Source organism: Cupressus sempervirens, chromosome 8 (assembly GCF_028749045.1).
Source record: "Cupressus sempervirens isolate cs-2001-9-10 chromosome 8, ASM2874904v1, whole genome shotgun sequence".
NCBI classification, from domain to species: Eukaryota; Viridiplantae; Streptophyta; class Pinopsida; order Cupressales; family Cupressaceae; genus Cupressus; species Cupressus sempervirens.
Window position 1 is genome coordinate 850,332,494 of NC_143125.1, and position 19,926 is coordinate 850,352,419.

The window sequence follows — 19,926 nt, forward strand, 5'->3', positions numbered from 1 at the left end:
AATATATCTAGATAACAAATTCATGACAACCAAAATTACTTATGCTCGCCATAAACAATAGTTGGCTGACGTGACAGATTGTTTAACAAACTCCCCTTAAATATGATATCATATTTTATAAAGGCCAAATCCAAATCTGCGGAATCCTTCCTGTAGGCATACAAAAAGAGTGGATAGGAGGTCGACACTGCATACCACCGACCCTTCAATTTTCTTGTAATAGGAGTCTGTTTTATTCAAAACAGCTGCCCAACTTATACTCTGCAGCAAATATAATATAGCATATTAGACACGACATATTAGGAAGCATGTAGGCATTGATGAAGGTTGGAACGGTTGAAAACCACAATGCCTTCCATTTGCTAATTACACGAGTGGTTTTGGCAGAACAGAAAATGATATAATAATATATTACCAAAAACCACGTGCAGCCCAATTGAAAATAGAATAAGGGAGATTGCATTTGAATGATCCTTCTACAAATTCCTTTGTTTTCTCCAACCGCAAATTAGTTTGTAATAGTTGACCAAATGACAAATATAATATTTGTTTGTTTAGAAATCATTTCCCATGTAATTAACTAATAGTTTTCATTTTCTCATGCACAATATATATTGATTTTATTGGCACACTAAATTAGTAAATATAATCAAATATTATTCACATATTCTAAAAACGAAAATAAATATTATTTATATATATTAAAATATATGTAATTTAAAATGGTAAAGTGGTATAAAAATGAAATATAGAAATGGAAATGAAAGCAAATAGGAAAGATAAATAAGAGTATAATTTAGGGCATAAATGTCTATCATCATAAAAATGTAGATTTTTATAACAGCCCTCCCTCAAAAAAAGTTTGTAGATTTTATTACAGCCCTCCCTTCAAAGAAAATGTAGATTATAACAGCCCTCCCTTCATAACCAGATAAAACATAATAAACAATCTTTGCAGCTCTTTTCAGATGAAGTAGACATTCCACAATATTCTGAACAAGAACAACCAGAGCTTGAACGCAGAGCCAGAGTCCTTGGTTTCGTATTGCCGTAATGATTTTATTGTAGCCTTTAAAAGGTATATTATTACAGCATCAATAACAGTCTTTTGACAGTTTTAAACTTTTCATACAATGCAGTATTTATTTTCAAAGCATTTCCAGCTAAGTTCAGCAGTTGACATTTGTTAACAATTGTCAATCATATCAGATGCTGTTCTGATCAGTATTAGAACTTGCCATTGTTAATTTTGAAACATTGACATATTATGGAGGAAACTAGAAAAGGATATGCATTTATCATATATTGACTAGTTTGCTGGCGAATAAAAGGTATACCAAAAACCCTCAACGGAACTAAACTAAAGCAAATCACGACTACTGCCTAAACAAATTAACTGAAGACCATTATCCTTTCTGTCCCTCTTTCTTTTAAGGCACTGTTCTAATTGTGGGTGTGGATTGCTCAACAGATTGAACACCCTCATATGCTGAAATAAAACAACAGTTTCCTGCATTGTGTGCCAAAAAAAACTCATCATTGAATGTCTTCACTTAAAGAGCCTGATTATTGGGACTTCCTATAACACAACACAATTTAACATGTTCAAATAAATAAAAATAATACTATGGCTCAAATTAAATTATTGTATAATATATCATAAAGGACTTACCTCAGCAACAACAGTCAAACAGTTTTCCCTCTTGATGTTTCACTTAATGAGTTTGATTGTTGGACTTCCTATAACACAATGCAATTTAACTTGTTAAAATTACACAATAGCTCAAATTAAATTACCGCATAAGTCATAGCATATTATAAACAACTTACCTCAGATTCATAACCAGTATTCAATCTATCATATGTTGTTGAAGGTCTTAAGACTGATGTAAATAAAACACATTTTAGGTCTTTGGAAGCTTCCTTTTGAAATTGGTGAGCCTACATTGAACAAAGATGTTTAACTTCCTGATGATTCTCTTAATGAGTTTGATTGTTGTATGGCCTTGCCTACATTAAACAAAGATAACCAGGATTAAAGATTATAAGATATAGTTACTGAACTTTGTCTATGACACTAGACATGTTTCTCAGAAGGCATCTTTTATGTCCTCGTATACATGGCCTATAATTTTGGATTATTGTTAGACATTTCTATTGAACTTGACATCTTTCATAAGTCATCCCATGTCACTTGATCTCTAATCCAAGCTTAACATGTATACCTCAAATTTTTGCTCAACTTCAACCTTACATCTTAGGTTCATACAATTTCTAGAATGCTTTATTAAAACCACAATTAAAATGTTTCCTTATAATATTGCCAAATAATTGTTTTGGACGATTAAAATGCTTCCTCCCAAGGTGAGCAAGATAGTAGCTTCGTGCATTCCCTTTATAGTTTCTGACAATATTGTTGTTAGTTATGGACGATATTGTTGTAGGCTTAGGTTCAAGTATTAAGAGTGAAATTAAGAACTTGTAAAAAATCTAATCAAAATGGCACGCTTTGAAAATAGTTTTAGCTGACTTCTACTACGACCCTAAATGAACTCTAGAGAGAATGACGAGACAGATTGCATTAGGCTTACTTGCATATTAAGGTTAGAATGAAATTGGACCCCAAGTCTCAAAAGAGATGAGAAAGGTTTTGGAGGTTCTTTTCAGAAGAATCAAAAGTATAAATTCTAAGTTGTTAAAGACAAATACAAGTTTTCCTGTTTCGCATCACTAGCCACCTAAACTGAAGGGTATGATGAATAGCTGGGCATTTAGAATATAGATTTTGGAAGTCAGCTAATGAACTACGTTAAATAAATGAAAAGGGTGAAATGACTACCAAGGCTGATAACTCATAAGAGACTGCAAAATATCAAATAAAAGTGTACATGTGGCTACCAAGCAGCATGTGGGTCAACTGTCAAGCAGCATGTCTCTCAGGTCAGCTGACGTATTTAATTGAGGACAAGGCAGGCAACATCATTATTTCTAACTGCTGTGATGTCCAATAGCATCCTCCTCACGGAGATACAATTTGATTATCAATTACCACCCACCATATAAGTCAACAATGGTCTTTAGAGTCACAGCACGCTTCTCTATTACTGCACTAAATTACATCAAAGTGCATATTGTTCCTACAGTAAAATGATATTTGAGAGTGCCAAACAGCACATGATCGCTTGGTATCTGAAGGATGTAAGCATAAAAGAACATGTCGATTTTTACAATCTATGAAATATTTACAGCTTCTTGTTTCTTATTTGTATTTATGTTTTAGATCACATTCTGTAATCTATGATCCATCATCAAAACGAATAAGAGAGCACTTTAACTATGACCTACTTTGGTTCAAATCTTTATTAACAATTTGACAGAGTAATGGTGAGAGACTTCAATCAAAAGCTATCTTGTAAATGGTATAGTTTCAAGATTTAAAATTTGATGCAACCCTAAGATTTTAGTCTGCAATGATTCGAGGCTGCTTCCTGTTCTGCCATTTTGAATGCAGAGGTAAAGAGAAGTTTTGAGATCAGTTCAAAACGGTAAAATTAATGAAATTTTTGGGGGAAAATTAGCTATGTTCTTTGGGGTCGCATAATTTCAATTACTCGACACGTTTCAAAGATGCAAAGATTCCCCAATCTAAACTAAAAGACAAGCAGCTAGTGTTTATTGTAACTTCCACGACAGCTTTTCATCTCTATCTCTTTGCCATATTAATGTAATATAGCTTATCATCAAAAGCATAACAAAAGAGCACAGAACAATATCCAGAGTGAGAAATCTAATTCACAAGGTTTTACAGAACTTTGCATAGTATCCAATGCAGCTCAAAGGCGGCATTTTGCTAATGCCCCTTTACTATACCTGAATCACAAATGATAAAAATCGGGTGAAAAATTTACAAAACTTTGCGTGGTATGTAATCTACGCTTGCAGTTCTATCACAGCATTTTCCTGTCCCTTTATTCTGTATGTATCTTATTTGATAAAACTCATGGCGTACCCACAAAGCAACACAAAAAATTATGTATAAATTTTACGAATATTAAGAGAGATACTATTCAGAGAAGAAATCTTCAGAGTTTCAGCGGAATTTAACCAATTATCGTTCACAAAAGGATTTAACGATTTTATCAACTATCACAACTGAACATACTTGCTATTAGAGCTGTCTATAGCAGAAAATGCTTGCATGATTAGGAGAAATCATTTTTAACGAAAATAATTAAAACAAATTTACATGATACCTGTGCAATTAAGCTTGACGTCCCCATTCCCCATTCCTCGAGATTTAGAAATACTATGAAAATGCCATTAACATTTTCAATTATTCTTGATCAAAGACAGATCAAAATGTTAAAAAATTAATATAAGAAATAGTTAAATTTAATTCGCAGAAATTAGATCAAAATATAAAAAATTGTAATTAGAGAGAGAAGTTGGGTTAACACATAAAAAAATTCTTTGATTTCAATTTACTAAGATTTATTGACACGGTAATCATTTCCCAATTCGACAATATAAAGAAGGGATATTGCAAACAAAACAAATAATTACATTGTTTTATATCTTTTCAGCTAGGTAGAACGTAAAAGAAAGTTATATATATTCAAACTGCTTCTCATTCTAGTTTATCCTCTTTTGTTGCCCTTCCATTTTTTCCTCCGTCTTCGCCTAACTCTTAAACCCATTGAAATTTCCTCTCTTACCGCAACCCTAACTAAACTAAAGCAAATCACAACTGCTGTCTAAACAAATTAACTGAAGATCATTATCCTTTCTGTCCCTCTTTCTTTTAAGGCACTGTTCTAATTGTGGGTGTGGATTGCTCAACAGATTGAACACCCTCATATGCTAATTGTGGGTGTGGATTGCTCAACAGATTGAACACCCTCATATGCTGAAATAAAACAACAGTTTCCTGTATTGTGTGCCCAAAAAAAATCATCATTGAATGTATCTCCTTGTGCTCACTAATGCTTCACTTAGAGAGTTTGATTATTGGACTTCCTATAACACAATACAATTTAACATGTTCAAATAAATAAAAATAACACCATAGCTCAAATTAAATTATTGTATAATCTATTATAAACGATTTACCTCAGCAACAACAGTGAACAGTTTTCCTTCTTGATGTTTCACTTAATATGAGTTTGATTGTTGGACTTCCTATAACACAACACAATTTAACTTGTTAAAAAATTACACGATAGCTCAAATTAAATTACTGCATAAGTCATAACATATTATAAACAACTTACCTCAGATTTATAACCAGTATTCAATTTACCATATGTTGTTGAAGGTCTTAAGAGTGATGTAAATAACACACATTTTAGGTCCTCCAAAGCTTCCTTTTGAAATTGGTGAGCCTACATTAAACAAAGATGTTTAACTTCCTGATGATTCTCTTGATGAGTTTGATAGTTGGACAGCCTTAAAAACTATGTAAATAGAGCACACTTCTGGTCCTTTGAAACTCCAATCTGAAATTGGTGAACCTACATTAAACAAAAATAACCAGGATTAAAGATTGTAAGATATAATTAATGAACTTTGTCTATGACACTAGATATGTCTCCCAGGAGGCATCTTTTATGTCCTCATATACATGGCCTATAATTTTGGATTATTGTTGGACATTTCTCTTAAACTTGGATTAGGTTCATACAATATCTAGAATGCTTTATTAAAACCATAATTAAAATGCTTCCTTATAATATTCCCAAATAATTGTTTTGGATGATTAAAATGCTTCCTCCCAAGGTGAGCAAGATAGTAACTTCGTGCATTCCCTTTATAATTTCTGACAATACTGTTGTTAGTTACAGACGATATTGTTGTAGTCTTAGGTTCAAGTATTAAGAGTGAAATTAAGAACCTGTAAAAAATCTTATCAAAATGGCACGCTTTGAAAATAGTTTTAGCTGACTTCTACCACGACGCTAAATAACTCTAGTGAAAATAACGAGACAGATTGCATTAGGCTTACTTGCATATGAAGGTTAGTATGAAATTGGACTCGAAGTCTCAAGAGAGATGAGAAAAGTTTTGGAGGTTCTTTTGAGAAGAATCAAAAGTATAAATTCTAAGTTGTTAAAGACAAATACAAGTTTTCCTATTTCTCATCACTAGCCACCTAAACTGAAGGGTATGATGAATACTAAGGCTGATAACTGATAAGAGACTACAAAATATCAAATAAAGTATACATGTGGCTACCAAGCAGCATGTGGGTCAACCGTCAAGCAGCATGTGGGTGCATGTCTTTCATGTCAGCTGACGTATTTAGTTGAGGACAAGACACCTAATATACCTAAAAAGAAAATTAAACTCAGTTATTCAATTGCAATACTAATATAACATCACATACACAAAACATCGGTCATTTGGTTGTGGCTGCAATGCTAATATAATATCATATACATGAAACATCAGCCATTTTATAATTCATATTTGCATTACCTCCAACATGGAAACGAACCTCGCTACTGAGGTTCGTCGTCTTCCAAAGCATCTAAATTCTTTTCATGTTTGGACGGCACATTGGAACTCCCTTTAAAGGATATTCTTGAAGTCTCTTCATCTTCCTTACATTTCTCTCTGGAAAATATTTGACATCTTCAACAGTAATTAAATCTTTGGATTTTGCCATGTTGGCTATTTTTTCTATATTCACACTGATTTTCAGAGTAAATTGTTTAACAATCAAAACAACGAAGGAGTTAGTCAATGAGAATAATTACTTGCAGCATGGATTATTTTTCGCAAATGAGTTTGTTTGCATATTTCTTTAATTTTGTGTGTATATATACATGTATGCACATAGGTGACATTTTCATAATCAATATATTCATAAATAACATTTGTCAATGTGAAACTTTGAAGCACTAAGCCATATTGACTAAGTGACACTTCTATAAGTATCATATGGATACGATGTCATAAGTTTCATTATAATAAGTAACATTTATTTGCCTAGGTGACATTTTCGTAATCGAAATTTTTATAAGTAACATTTTAAGCACCATTTTGATAAGTGATAGTGATACTAATTAAGTGACACTAGGATAAGTAACATATGTACAAGATGTCATAACCGACATTTGTATAATTAACATTTATTTGCATAGGTGAAAGACCAAAACCCCCCTAAAACCGACAAATCAAAGCAAGAGTTTGTGATGGAAATAACTAAATTGTTATTTAAATGAAATTTGAAAATTCTTTCCATTCCAAAAATATTAGAAATTGAGAAATAAATTTAGTGTGGACCTTACTTTAAGAAAATGCGATCTTTATAAAGTATGTTGATTTTGCTATATGACGGGACTATATGTCACAAGTATCTAAATGCCTAAGGAAATACTTTGAAAATATGACCCAAGTTGTAGGTCCTTGATAATATGACCATAGGTTGAGAATTCATTGTAATTTTCTTATTGGCCTACTTTAGTGCCTTCACGTAAATGGTTGCAAATGTGAAAACCCTAATTAGAGTTTGTGGGATTCAATTTTGGCCATTCATATTTTGGAGCTTCTGCAAAAGGCCATCTTCTCTCATTTGTAAATGGGGGATTTATGTTGGAGAATTGTTGCAAAAATACTATCAAATTTGCTCACTATTCATTCTTGTGTCTTGCATGGTGGTTATACATGGTCATTTTGGAGTATTTTCATGGTTCTTTACATCTCTCACTTAGCTTAGGATTTTATTTCATGTTTTATAGAAGTAGATTAATTGGATGAAAGTAATTGTGGATGCTTACTTGTTTGACCCAAACAAAACTAGGCCACTAGCATCTTGTTGATTCTAAGGGTGCCTTGTGTGGTAACCTATTCTTTGCACTTAAGTTCAATTGGCATTCGATCCTTCAAGTTGGATTGAGGTGAAGGTGTTAGTGTGAAAATCATTTGAATATCCTTAGAAGCTTGCACTAGATGCAGTTGATGTCACTAATAAGATTTCACTAGGTAGAGAGTCCAAGTTCATCCATGATTCCTTGCATTCCTAGTTAGATGTAGAAGTAGTCTTAGTAGCAAAAGTTTGAAGGAGCAAAGATGGAAGTGAAATTAAAAAGGATATGTATTTTCATTCCACATTGTAAAGCTAAATCTTCAACGGTGCAAAGAATTGATATCCTTAAATGAATTATGTAAGCCCGCATGAGAAGCTTCTATTACTTGATAGATTGTGAGTATTTGAAAAGCCCGCATCAACATCACTATTTCTAACTGCTGTGATGTCCAAAAGTATCCTCCTCACGAAGATACTATTTGTTGATCAATTACCAACCCCACCATATAAGTCAAGAATGGTCTTTAGAGTCACAGCACACTTCTCTATTACTGCACTAAATTACATGAGAGTGCATATTGTTCCATTAAATAAAGCATTTTAGCTGAATAAGTATTTGAATGAAAAATAAACCGGATTGCTGAAAACTGTAGGCATTGCATTCACGTACAGTGTCCCATAAAAATAAAATACAAGGATATAGCAGTTGGAGTGAATTTGGATACATTAAAAGGATATTTGAGAGTGCCAAACAGCATATGAGCGCTTGGTATCTGAAGGATGTAAGCATAAAAGAACATGTAGATTCCTACAATCTATGAAATATTTGCAGCTTGTTGTTTCTTTTCTGTATTCATATTTTCGATCACACTCTGTAATCTATGATCCATCATCAAAACGAATAAGAGAGCACTTTAACTATGACCTACTTTGTGTTCAAATTTTTATTAACAATTTGATGGAGTAAAGGTGAGAGACTTCAATCAAAAGCTATCTTGTACATGGTATAGTTTCAAGATTTGAAATTTGATGCAACCCTAAGATTTTAATCTGCAACAATTCTAGGCTGCTTCCTGTTCTGCCACTTTGAATGCAAAGGTGAAGAGAAGTTTCGAGATCAGTCCAAAACGGTAAAATTAATGACATTTTTGGGGGAAAATTAGCTATGTTCTTTGGGGTCACAGAACTTCAATTACTGGAAACGTTTCAAAGATGCAAAGATTCCCCAATCTAAACTAGAAGACAAGCAGCTAGTGTTTATTGTAACTTCCACGACAGCTTTTCATCTCTATCTCTTTGCCATATTAATGTAATATAGCTAATCATCAAAAGCATAACAAAAGAGCACAGAACAATATCCAGAGTGAGAAATCTAATTCACAAGGTTTTACAGAACTTTGCATAGTATCTAATCTGCATTTGCAGCACTAACGCGGCATTTTGTTGTCCCTTTACTACACCTGAATCAGATATGATAAAAATCGGAGTGAAGAATTTACAAAAAATTGCACGGTATGTAATCTACACTTACAGCTCTAACACAGCATTTTCCTGTCCCTTTATTCTATATGTATCGTATTTGAAAAAACTCGTGGCGTACCCATAAAACAACACAGAAATTTATGGATAACTCTTACGAATATTAAGAGACATACTATTCAGAGAAGAAATTTTCAGAGTTTCAGAGGAATTTGACCAATTATCGTTCACAAAAGGATTTAACCATTTTATCAGCTATCACAACTGATCATACTTCAAGGACAAGTAAAATTAAAAGAGGGCCATGATGCTATTAGGGCTGTCTATAGCGGAAAATGTTTGCGTGATTAGGAGAAATCATTTTTACCGAAAAGAAGTAAAACAAATTTACATGATACCTGTCCAATTAAGCTTGACTTCCCCATTCCCCATTCCTCGAGATTTAGAAATACCATGAAAATGCCATTAACATTTTCAATTATTCCTGATCAAAATGTGAAAAATTTGATCAAAATTTGGAAAAGTTAATATAAGAAATAGTTAAAAGATCGAAATATAAAAAATTGTAATTAGAGAGAGAAGTAGGGTTAACACATAAAAAATGCTTTGATTTCAATTTACTAAGATTTATTGACACGTTAATCAAGATATTGTAAATAAAACAAATAATTACATCGTTTTATATCTTCTCGGAGAGGTAGAACGTAAAAGAAAGTTATATATATTCAAACTGCTTCTCATTCTGGTTCATCCTCGTTTGTTGCCCTTCCATTTTTTTTTCCGTCTCCGCCCAACTCTTAAACCCATTGAGATCTCTTCTCTCTTACCGCACCCATAAAAAATTGTTGATATCTGTTCCATCTAACCCTAACCCTAAACTTGCAGTGTCCGCCCAATTATGCCGATGAGAGTTGAAAAGAACTACGAGACATTGAAAATAAATTGGGTGCCACGTAATATATACTGTTGACTAAATTATCGTTTGTTGTTTGTAGCCCTAAGCCTAAATTTCCAGTTATGAAAATCGAAAAGATTTTGGACATTACATCGCTTTCTGGGGGCGATATCTTCATATAGTTTTGATTAGGACTATGATTGGGGTCAGTCAAAAGGCCCGTGGCTATACAGCCACGAAAATGCACTTCCTTTACATTGCTTTTTCCAACTTTTTAAAAAATTGATCAAGTCCTCTCCTTTGTATGGAAGTGCATTTTCGTGGTTGTATAGACGTTGCCAATCAAAAGTGAGAGAAATGATATATTTTTTTTTTTGGTTGGAGCTATGAAAACATTCCTCTAAATGGTATGTGCTTCAATCGAATGTTGAAAATAGAACCATGTTTTGATGGTTCTATCATTTTTTTTAAGTCTATATTTCTAGTGGTCTTTCCTAATTAATTGTCATTCAAAAAATTTATCAAATTTGTAAAGCTTAGGGAAAATTTTATTTTACTTTATTTTTAAATTAATTCTTACCTATTAGTTTATGTCTTTCTATTGGTGGTTTATATTATTTTCTAGACTCAAAAATTCCAATAATAAAATTTCTAGAAACTTGTGGAGGATTCCAGCCAACTCTAGAACACTCCATTTCTTATGCATTCGATAACAGAGATCTCTGCTTCAATCTGCAGATTATTTTGGTCCTCTCACTGTTTACAGCTACAAAGAGCTTCAATCTACGACCAAGAACTTTTCTGAGCGATTGGATGGAGGAGGATTTGCATATGTTTTCAAGGGGACTTTGGGGATAAGGGGAAAACCCTAGTGACAGTGAAAAAGCTTAAGGGTACACTCAAGTGAAAACCAATTTCAAATGAAGGTCAACACAATTGGAACTATTTAGCATGTGAATCTTATCTACCTCAGAGGGATTTTTTTTTAGGATTCCAGTAGTTGGCGCCTAAATAGATTTTTGCAACTACCCATTACTCAAAAGGCCCATTTATCAAATCTTAAATGAATTTGTCATAAATGATGAAAATTTTGATCTCTAAGCCATTTCTTGTAACTACAATAGTACTATTGTATTCTCTTTATTCTCAATTAAATTAACTTCATATATTTGGAGTCTGTGTTTAAGTTTCTAGCCTATACAAATTATTTTTTGTAAGCTAAATTGGCCAAAGATTAAAGTTTGTTGTTGAACAGAGCAGGTGAGTACCCCAAGATGATAGGTTTTGCTTCAAGAACTTAAAATGACTATTGACTCCTTTGCATAGGAGATGGATTCTGGATTGGTCAAAACTGCTCTAGAATGTGACTGTAATCTTATGTCAAGAGTAAACAATGTGGAAACAAGATTAATGTCCAAGATGTAGACCAACTAATTACCAACAAAAAACTTATCTTTCAAATCATCTCCATCGATTCTATTTGTCCTCTAATAAAATATTGGATGGTAATAAGAGATAATTTTATTGATATAAAGAAGATTACATTACAAAAAACTTAACTAAGGCCTAAACACATCTTTCCAGACCACATTCTAATCATATCATTACAAAACAAGGGTCCCCAAAACCAAACATATCAAACCCACCTTCCAACCTGCCATCCAGAAACATCTTTACCAAAACCAACTATTCCACCAGACTGCATCCTTGAAACCACTCTCCAATAGCCTTCGAGCTTCAACATATCCATCTAAATTCCTTCAACTCCATCACGTTGTTCACAAAACAGGCACTATCTAGGATATCTAATACTTTTTTTGCCAAATTGTTGCACTATTTCTAGCAACATTTAGTTTAAACATTTCACATCTGAGTCCATTTTTCTTCTCAAGCCTTTCAAAACGAATCATTCTTTTACGACATCCAGAAAGACATGGTTACAAAAAACAACCTTCACTCGTCTTCCCATCATCGTTCCCTTTTTCATCAATCCACCTCATCCTTAGACAAAACCATAACACACACAACCCACCTGATATAACAAAATTCCTTGAACAACTCCACTTCATTGTCACTGCAAACAAAAAAAATCCTTACTCCAAAAACCTTTTCAACACCATTCATTTTTGCAAGAAAATCACCCACACCACTAGTCGTCTTCGTTATGGGATAGCAGACCCTCACCTTCTCGGGGGAGCCACTAGAAACCCTATTATACGACAACCATTCTTTGCTTGATAACATTGAATTTTCTCCTTTAGCTACAACTAGGGCTCAACAATTTCCTCCTTATAGGTCCTTTGATTTACACGTATAGATCGCCATAGAAATGAAAACCTTCCCACCTCATTTCCTTCTTCCTCATTCGCAAAAAACTCACTATAGTTGAAGTCATGGCCTGAGAAAGCCCACTCCATAATTGAATCAATCCCAACAATCAAATCTTTAGGGAACAAAGCCTCAACCTCCCATCGAACCATGGTGTTTCCTTATTCAATTCCAACCCCCAAGTCATTACCATTAACACTACATTGGCATGCACTTTCCAATGGTGTGTTGCCTCTTGAAAAAAATGACCCAACGTTCTTTTGATGGTGTTAATCACAACAGGCATCGGACATAATAGGAGCATCTTCAAGCGTTTCTTCGTAAAAGGCCCAAGAAGGGCTTTTTGTTGCGTGCGCATCTTGAATGTGAAAGTTGGATCCATTACTATAAACCATCTTTACCACCTTTCACTATGCCAAAACCACTTTAAGCCTCGTGTTATAAAAGTCTCATGTAATTATTTCTTGAGCATCGTTACATGTCCTCGTCAGTCTTACACACTTCAATCGTCATCATTTCTAAATTCCTTTTATTTAGAAGATCTCCTATGTCCTTCAACTTAGCACTTACGTCATCTTTCCCACCCTCTGAAAAGTTAAGGGTTGTCCACCCCTTTATAATAAACAAAGTCTAACTTGCCCAACATAAAATATAATGATAACAATGATTAATTTAAAAATCCATCACTCCAATGGTCACAAAATTCAAAATGACCTTCACCCACCTCTTGAAAGTTCATAGCCCATTTTGATAATGCATTTGCCTCCCCATTTCCCTCTCTATAAATTTGTTTGACTTTAAAATATACCAAGCTCTATAACTCCTTTCTAATAGCTACAAAATAGTTTTCCAAATGTCATACCTTAATACTATTTGATTAGATGGCTTCTATTGCAACTAAAGAATCTCCCTCTAAATGAAGTCGTTGCACCCCCAATTCCTTAGCACATTTCACTGGCAACAAAGTTGCCCTCAACTCGGTAATGTTATTAGTTCCCTCCATTAGTCTTATCCCCCCATAGGCAAGAGTCTCCCTGAACTGATTTCATACAATGATTCTAGCCCCAAAAGGGCTTGGATTACCTTTTGAAGCCCCATAAAAAATTGTCTTGAGCCATTCATCATTTAGAGCACACTACTTCACTAAACTCCTTGAATTTGCATCTTATTTGTCTTGCCTATTGCAACCCAAACTTATTATTTTAATCCATGGCCATTGTTGTTTTATTCCTCCTTCTTCTTTGGAAAAAACCTCCTTCCTAGAGTCATGTCTAAATGTTGCAATAGTCATTACCTCCTTTATGGAGTGATCAATTCTCCACATAAATCTCTCAATTGATTCCTCCTTATCTTAAAAAATGCACCTACTCCTTTCCTTCCAAATTTTTCATATCACAATAGAAGGAATTACAATCAACACACTACAAAGCATTGTTCCCTGCCTAATCCGTGGCCAACTTAGAAATAAGTTGTGTAAAGTTGCCATCCATGGACCCTTCCAGCCCAATTTTCCTTGCACCATTTGCCAACATTTTGTTGCTAACTCACAATTGAGTAATAAATGATCAACTGATTCTTTAGCCCTATTACACATAACACATTTAGTTGGGCCCTAAAATCCAATCATTTTCTTTCTTTCCCCTTTAAGGATCCTTCCTTGCATTGTAAGCCAAGAAAAAGTTCTTGCCTTTGGGAGGCAACCTTTGTGCCAACACAACTCACCTGCTTCAAAGGCATCTAGCATGTCATTTGAGAGAAATTCATATCCCACCTTGACAAAATAACCTCTAGAGGAGGAGGCACGCAAGCTCACTTTGTCCTAATAGTTTTTTAAGCACACCTACCTATTCAAAAACAATTTTATTATAGAATCTTGTTGATCCAAGAGCATCTTGGGGGCGTACTTTTAAAATAAAATTAAAATAATTGTGGAGGAGAGAGAAAGTGACAAAAATTTAAATAAATAAATAAATAATGGAGAAAAGAGGGAAAAAGGCATTTAACAGGTGGCATTATTTATTGTAACTTGTGGCTTGAGGGTTTATTTAATGCAACTTGTTAGGCTAACTTGTGGCTTATGCATATATTTAATGTAATGATTTATTTTAGTTTTTAATGGGCTAGGTCGACTTGTGGCTTAGTTGGGTATAAGTAGGAGCTCTTGTGGAGTCTTTTAGGCATTCATTCAGTGGAGTGAGTCATAGAGAGTGTGGGATTCAACTTGGAGAAGAGCATGGAAGAAGGAGTAGCTGAGTGAGCAAAGTTTTCCAGAGTGTGTGGATAGAGCACCAAATATGAGGCAGTTTACACTTGGATCTTGGATAAAGTTTGATAAGGGCTAGTAGCTAAGGCTTGGGAAACAAGGAGATTACTTTGTGGGCTTGCAAGCACAAGTTTAGATCTCCTTGGAAGTTTCTATCAGAGTATGGATCTGGACTAGCTAGTGTTTGGGTTGGATCTTGAGGGATCTTGCAGAACTATCATTGTAATTGCTTTTGTATTTTGACCATAACCGGGAAGGCCTTACAACCTGACACATTGCATGTAAACAATTATTTTATGAATAAAGTGTTGCATTTGGTATCAGATTGTGTATCTTGCGTTGTGTTTCTGCTATGTGGTCATTTACTGGGGGCTAGGACGTCTCCTTTGGGGATTCTGTTGTCTTGCATTGCATCAAATGGTATCAGAGCATAGTTGTTCCTAAGTATGTAGACAAATTGTCGAAGTTGAAGCAATTTGCACCAGGACGTTGGGTTGGAGATGTTGATCTGAGAAGATCTTGATTTGATGGATCAATGGATGCAAAGATGGAAGGTAGATCTTGTTGGAGCATGATCATAGAGAGTTTGTGTGACGTGGGTTGCAGATCCGTGTTCCTGGATTTATGATTTATTCCTAGTTGTTCATCTCAGGTGGTGGGTTGCGATCTGACTTGCATAACTATTTGGGTTTATCACAAGGAGTGGGGCAAGGATTTGTTGCAAAGGGTTTGTAAATATATTGGAAAATGGCTCCAAGAGGATTGGACCATAAGATGATTGTGAATCTCCATGATGTGGTAGAGAGGAGGCTTGTTGAGATGTCTTCTTGGTTTGAAGCTAGTTTGGTTGATCAAGCTAAGGAGGTTACTACTTGGTTTGAAGCTAGTTTGGCTAATTGAATTAAGGATGGGATGAGGAAGGCATTTCATAGATGTTTGTGGTACCAATCCGAAAGAGAGTTGTCTGGTCAATTAAGAGACTTGTTCGAGAGAGAAGATGGCATAACAAGGTTGAGATGTAAGAGGTTGGTTTTGTTGATTAGTTTGTGGAGTCTAATACAGAACCTACAAAGCAACTTGAGGTTGTTGTTGAGGATATTCCTAACCTTGTTGATGTTGGGATGAAGACCTATTTTCATGATCAGTTAGTTGTGTCTGACATGGAAATTGTAGAGAGCTTGGTCATGGATAATTAGGTTGTTGTGGAGTTCAATTTTGCTAGTGCAAATGTTAGAGTGGGGTTGCCATTGCACCAAAAGATCGATCTGTCAGTGTGCAATATAACCACTCAAAATACAGTACACATGAGGTAGTTAAGCCATTGCCATGAATCTTGAGTGGAGTGCTAGACAAATTTTCAATAATCTCCTCCTCAGTGTTACTTGAGGGTCTGAGGATTTGAACCTATGACCAAGCTCTGGTACCACTTATTACAGTGGGGTTGTCATTGCACCAAAAGACTAATCTGTCAATGCCCAATACAACCACTCAAATTATAGTACACAAGAGGTGGTTAAGCCCTTGTCAAGAATCCCGAGGGGAGTGCTAGACAAATTTCCAATAGAAGATTCATTGATTGTTGATGTGGTTGAGGATCTACATGATACTATAGATCTGTATATTCAAAATTTCCTGATGGTTGACATGGTAGGGGCTCTACATTTTTCTCTTATTGTGGATTTGGTCTTACATGTTGCTTCTTGGTTTTGGAGTTACATGGTGTTGCTAACATGAATTTCATGTTTGAGGATATTGCTATTACTGGTTGTGATTAGTTACATGGACTCTTGGTGAAGCACTATGTTCAGTTTGTTCCTAGGAGCGAGCATGCTAATTAGGTTGTTGAGATTCGTTTGATTATGATGTTTGAGTGAATTGAGCATAGTTAGTTGATGTACAGATTTGTGCTTTTGTCCTTGATGGATTGGAAGCCTTTGGTGAAGATGAAGATTGTGTTTGGTGTCAAAGTGTGGGACACACTTTTCTATCTACTTGGGGAGTTTGATGTAGGAGCATCTTGGGGGCATAATTTTGAAATTTAAAAAAAAAATTGTGGAGGAGAGAGAAAGTGACAAAAATTAGAAGAAATAAATAAATAAATAAATAATGGAGAAAAGAGGGAAAAAGGCATTTATTAGATGACATTATTAAATGTAACTTGTGAGGGTTTATTTAATGTAACTTGCTAGGCCGACTTGTGGCTTATGCATATATTTAATGTAAGGGTTTATTTTAATTTATAAAGGGCTAGAGCGACTTGTGGCTTAGTTGGGTGTAAGTAGGGGGTCTTGTGGAGTCTTTTAGGCATTCATTCAGTAGAGTGAGTCATAGAGAGTGTAGGATTCAACTTGGAGAAGAGCATGGATGATGGAGTAGCTGAGTGAGTGAAGTTTTCCAGAGTGTGTGGAGAGAGTGTCAAATGTGAGGTAGTTTACATTTGGATCCTGGATAAAGTTTGAGAAGGGCTAGTAGCTAAGGCCTAGGAAACAAGGATATTTCTTGGTGGGCTTGGGAGCACAAGTTTAGATATTCCTTGGAGGTTTCTACCAAAGTGTGGATTTGGACTAGCTAGTGTTTGGGTTGGATCTTGTAGAACTGTTAGTGTAATTGCTTTTGTATTTTGGCCATAACTAGGAAGGCCTTATAGCCTAACGCATTGCATGTAAACAATTATGTTATGCATAAATAGTTGCATTTGGTATCAAATTGTGTATCTTGTGTTGTGTTTTTCGTTGTGTGGTTATTTGTTGGGGGCTAGGACATCTCCTTTGGGATTCTCCTACCTTGCATTGCGTCACTTACTGTTGATCAAATAAACCTTCAACTCTCTAGAGGCCCTTGAACCTCCACTGAATAATCCCTCGCCTACGACCCCCATCTAGTACATAGAGTTCTTTTCAAAGCCACATCCTAATTTTCCTCATCAACCACTAGGTAACCATTCAATGAGTCTTCCTAGAAATTTGCCTTTCTTCCATCCCCTACTATCTAGGAAACATGATTAGTGATCACATGCTTACGTGATACTATATAGTTCCATATTGTAGATCCATTTGTGGGTTCCTAATTGTTAAAATCCTTTCTGCATCGTTTGAATCTAGATATTTAGATCTTGTAATTTTAACCCATAACTACTCTAGGATTCTATATAGATCTAAGGCTAATTATGCACCTAAAGTTCTATTCATCAAACTCCAATCTCTCAAGCCTATGCCAACATACTTTTCTAGATTACAAATTTTGTCCCATGCAAGCAAAGGCATCTTATCTCCCTCCCATACACCATTCGAAAAGAATTTCCATTTTTTTGATTCACCATTTTAATCACTTTTTTTGGGATGTTTAAGCACATTATTAAGAAGATGGGGACAACAGACACTACAGATTTGAGCATTAAAATGCACCCTATAGAAGTCAACCATCACCCTTTCCATCCTTCCTTCCTTCTCAAACATTTTTTCACTAAACCCTTCCAAAGATTAGCCTTATTCCTATCCTGAAACAAAGGAATCCCTAAATATCAACTTGGCAAAGCTCCATTCCTTATATTTAAGATCTTGCTAATTGCCCTTTATTTGCATAAAAGGGTGTTAAAAAAGAAAAGAAAAATTAAGTTAATTAATATTTTGCCTTGATACCCTACTATACAAATCTAGTGTTAGTTTCATTACTTAGGCCTCCCCTATTAAGAAAGTGTCATCCACAAACTAGAGGTAGGAAACTACTTCCACGCCATCTACCACCTTTACACCCTTCCAAGTATTGATCCCTAAGTCATATTGTCTCTTAGTGTCAAACACTTAGTCATTCACAAGGAAGTGTCATTCGGTCATGAATACAACTGAGTCACCCTATATAGGCTGAGTTAAGCATTGAAGACTTGTATATATATCAAGTTATGTGTTGAGCAATACTTACTACCAAGAAAGATAGAGGTTGTTGAGGACTCTAGTGATTACAAAGTTTATAAGGGATCGTAGTTAATGCTAAGTGATATAGAGGCTGAGTAATCTAGTATATGGTGAGCACAGTTAAGGTTGTGATGAAACAATTTATGTCGAGCGTCAGTATGGTGTTAGTGTTGAGTAACACAATTTTACATATTTGTTTGGAATGACACAAAATCTTATGTAAACCATTTTATCAAGTTGAAATTGTGTTTTGAAGATCAAGGAGGTGATTACGCATCAAATGGAAGATCATTAATCCCTATGTGAGACAATCTGACAATCAAAAAATTGCAAGGACTAAGTGGAAAAAGAAATGAATCTGGATCATTGATTTGGATATCGAAGGTTGACTTAAACAATTATGTAAGGAGGGTCTATGACCTAGTTCATGTGTGCGAGTGCATGGATGAACGGTTGGGTTGTATGCAATTTTTTAAGGTGAATAAGAATGTTAAAGACAAAAGAGATCGAGCACTACAGTGAATAGTTCTGTGTAGAGATAAATAAGATGAATCACAATAAGGTGATAATACATTACATAGAGTAGATTTGATATCAACATTAAGAGTGCATACCAAAGGATTGAGTACTAAACATTCTAACAATTATTGTAGGGTTTAAATCTCTTAACATACTATCTTTAATAGTGCTAGGATTTTGTAAATCTCCTAACAGAGTACTCACTTAGTTTTGATGTAAAAATCCTCTAATCAAGGTAGAACCTAGCAGTTCTTTTAGTTTTTAGTAGGACAGACCCCTCACAAGGTAGATATAATAAGTGATCAAATATTGTAGCCTTAACAAACACAATTTATTGCCACAATAGTGAAGATTTTGTGGTTGTCATCCCCACCATAATTTTACCTTCACCTTGGAGGGTTTATGCATTACCAAATTTGTGTGTTAATATGATATATGTTTATGAGTTTTCATTCATGCAGTTAGAAGTTAGATATGATATTATGTTGATGTGAATAGTTACATTGATATAAGGTTAATGTTTGAATGAGGGTTTATGTGGTGATATCAAATATTTTTCATGTTTGGAGTGTGAAAAGATTTATAGATCTTGATTCACCCCCTCCCCCTCTCAGTATCCCACTTTCCCTATTAGATTTCCAACAATTATTATCAGAGTAGTGTACTCTTGGTAGAAGTCTAATCACTTGGGGGTTAAAGATCTTGAAGATGGAAGCCTAGAAAT

At 34.7% G+C, this 19,926-nt stretch overlaps 1 long non-coding RNA gene across 2 annotated transcripts; it reads right to left on the reverse strand.

The window, feature by feature from the left end:
* Positions 1–1,013: 1,013 nt before the first annotated feature.
* LOC149545091 (uncharacterized) lies at positions 1,014–10,219 on the reverse strand. Of its 2 annotated transcripts, none has more exons than XR_016355099.1 (8): positions 9,960–10,219; positions 9,685–9,770; positions 5,271–5,510; positions 5,110–5,178; positions 4,254–4,338; positions 1,831–1,941; positions 1,673–1,740; positions 1,014–1,510 (listed from the first exon to the last, which is right to left on the reverse strand). It is a non-coding gene; the product is annotated as an uncharacterized LOC149545091 (long non-coding RNA). The 2 variants fall into 2 exon arrangements; XR_016355100.1 differs by having other exon boundaries at positions 1,831–2,010.
* Between the last annotated feature and the right edge of the window lie 9,707 nt (positions 10,220–19,926).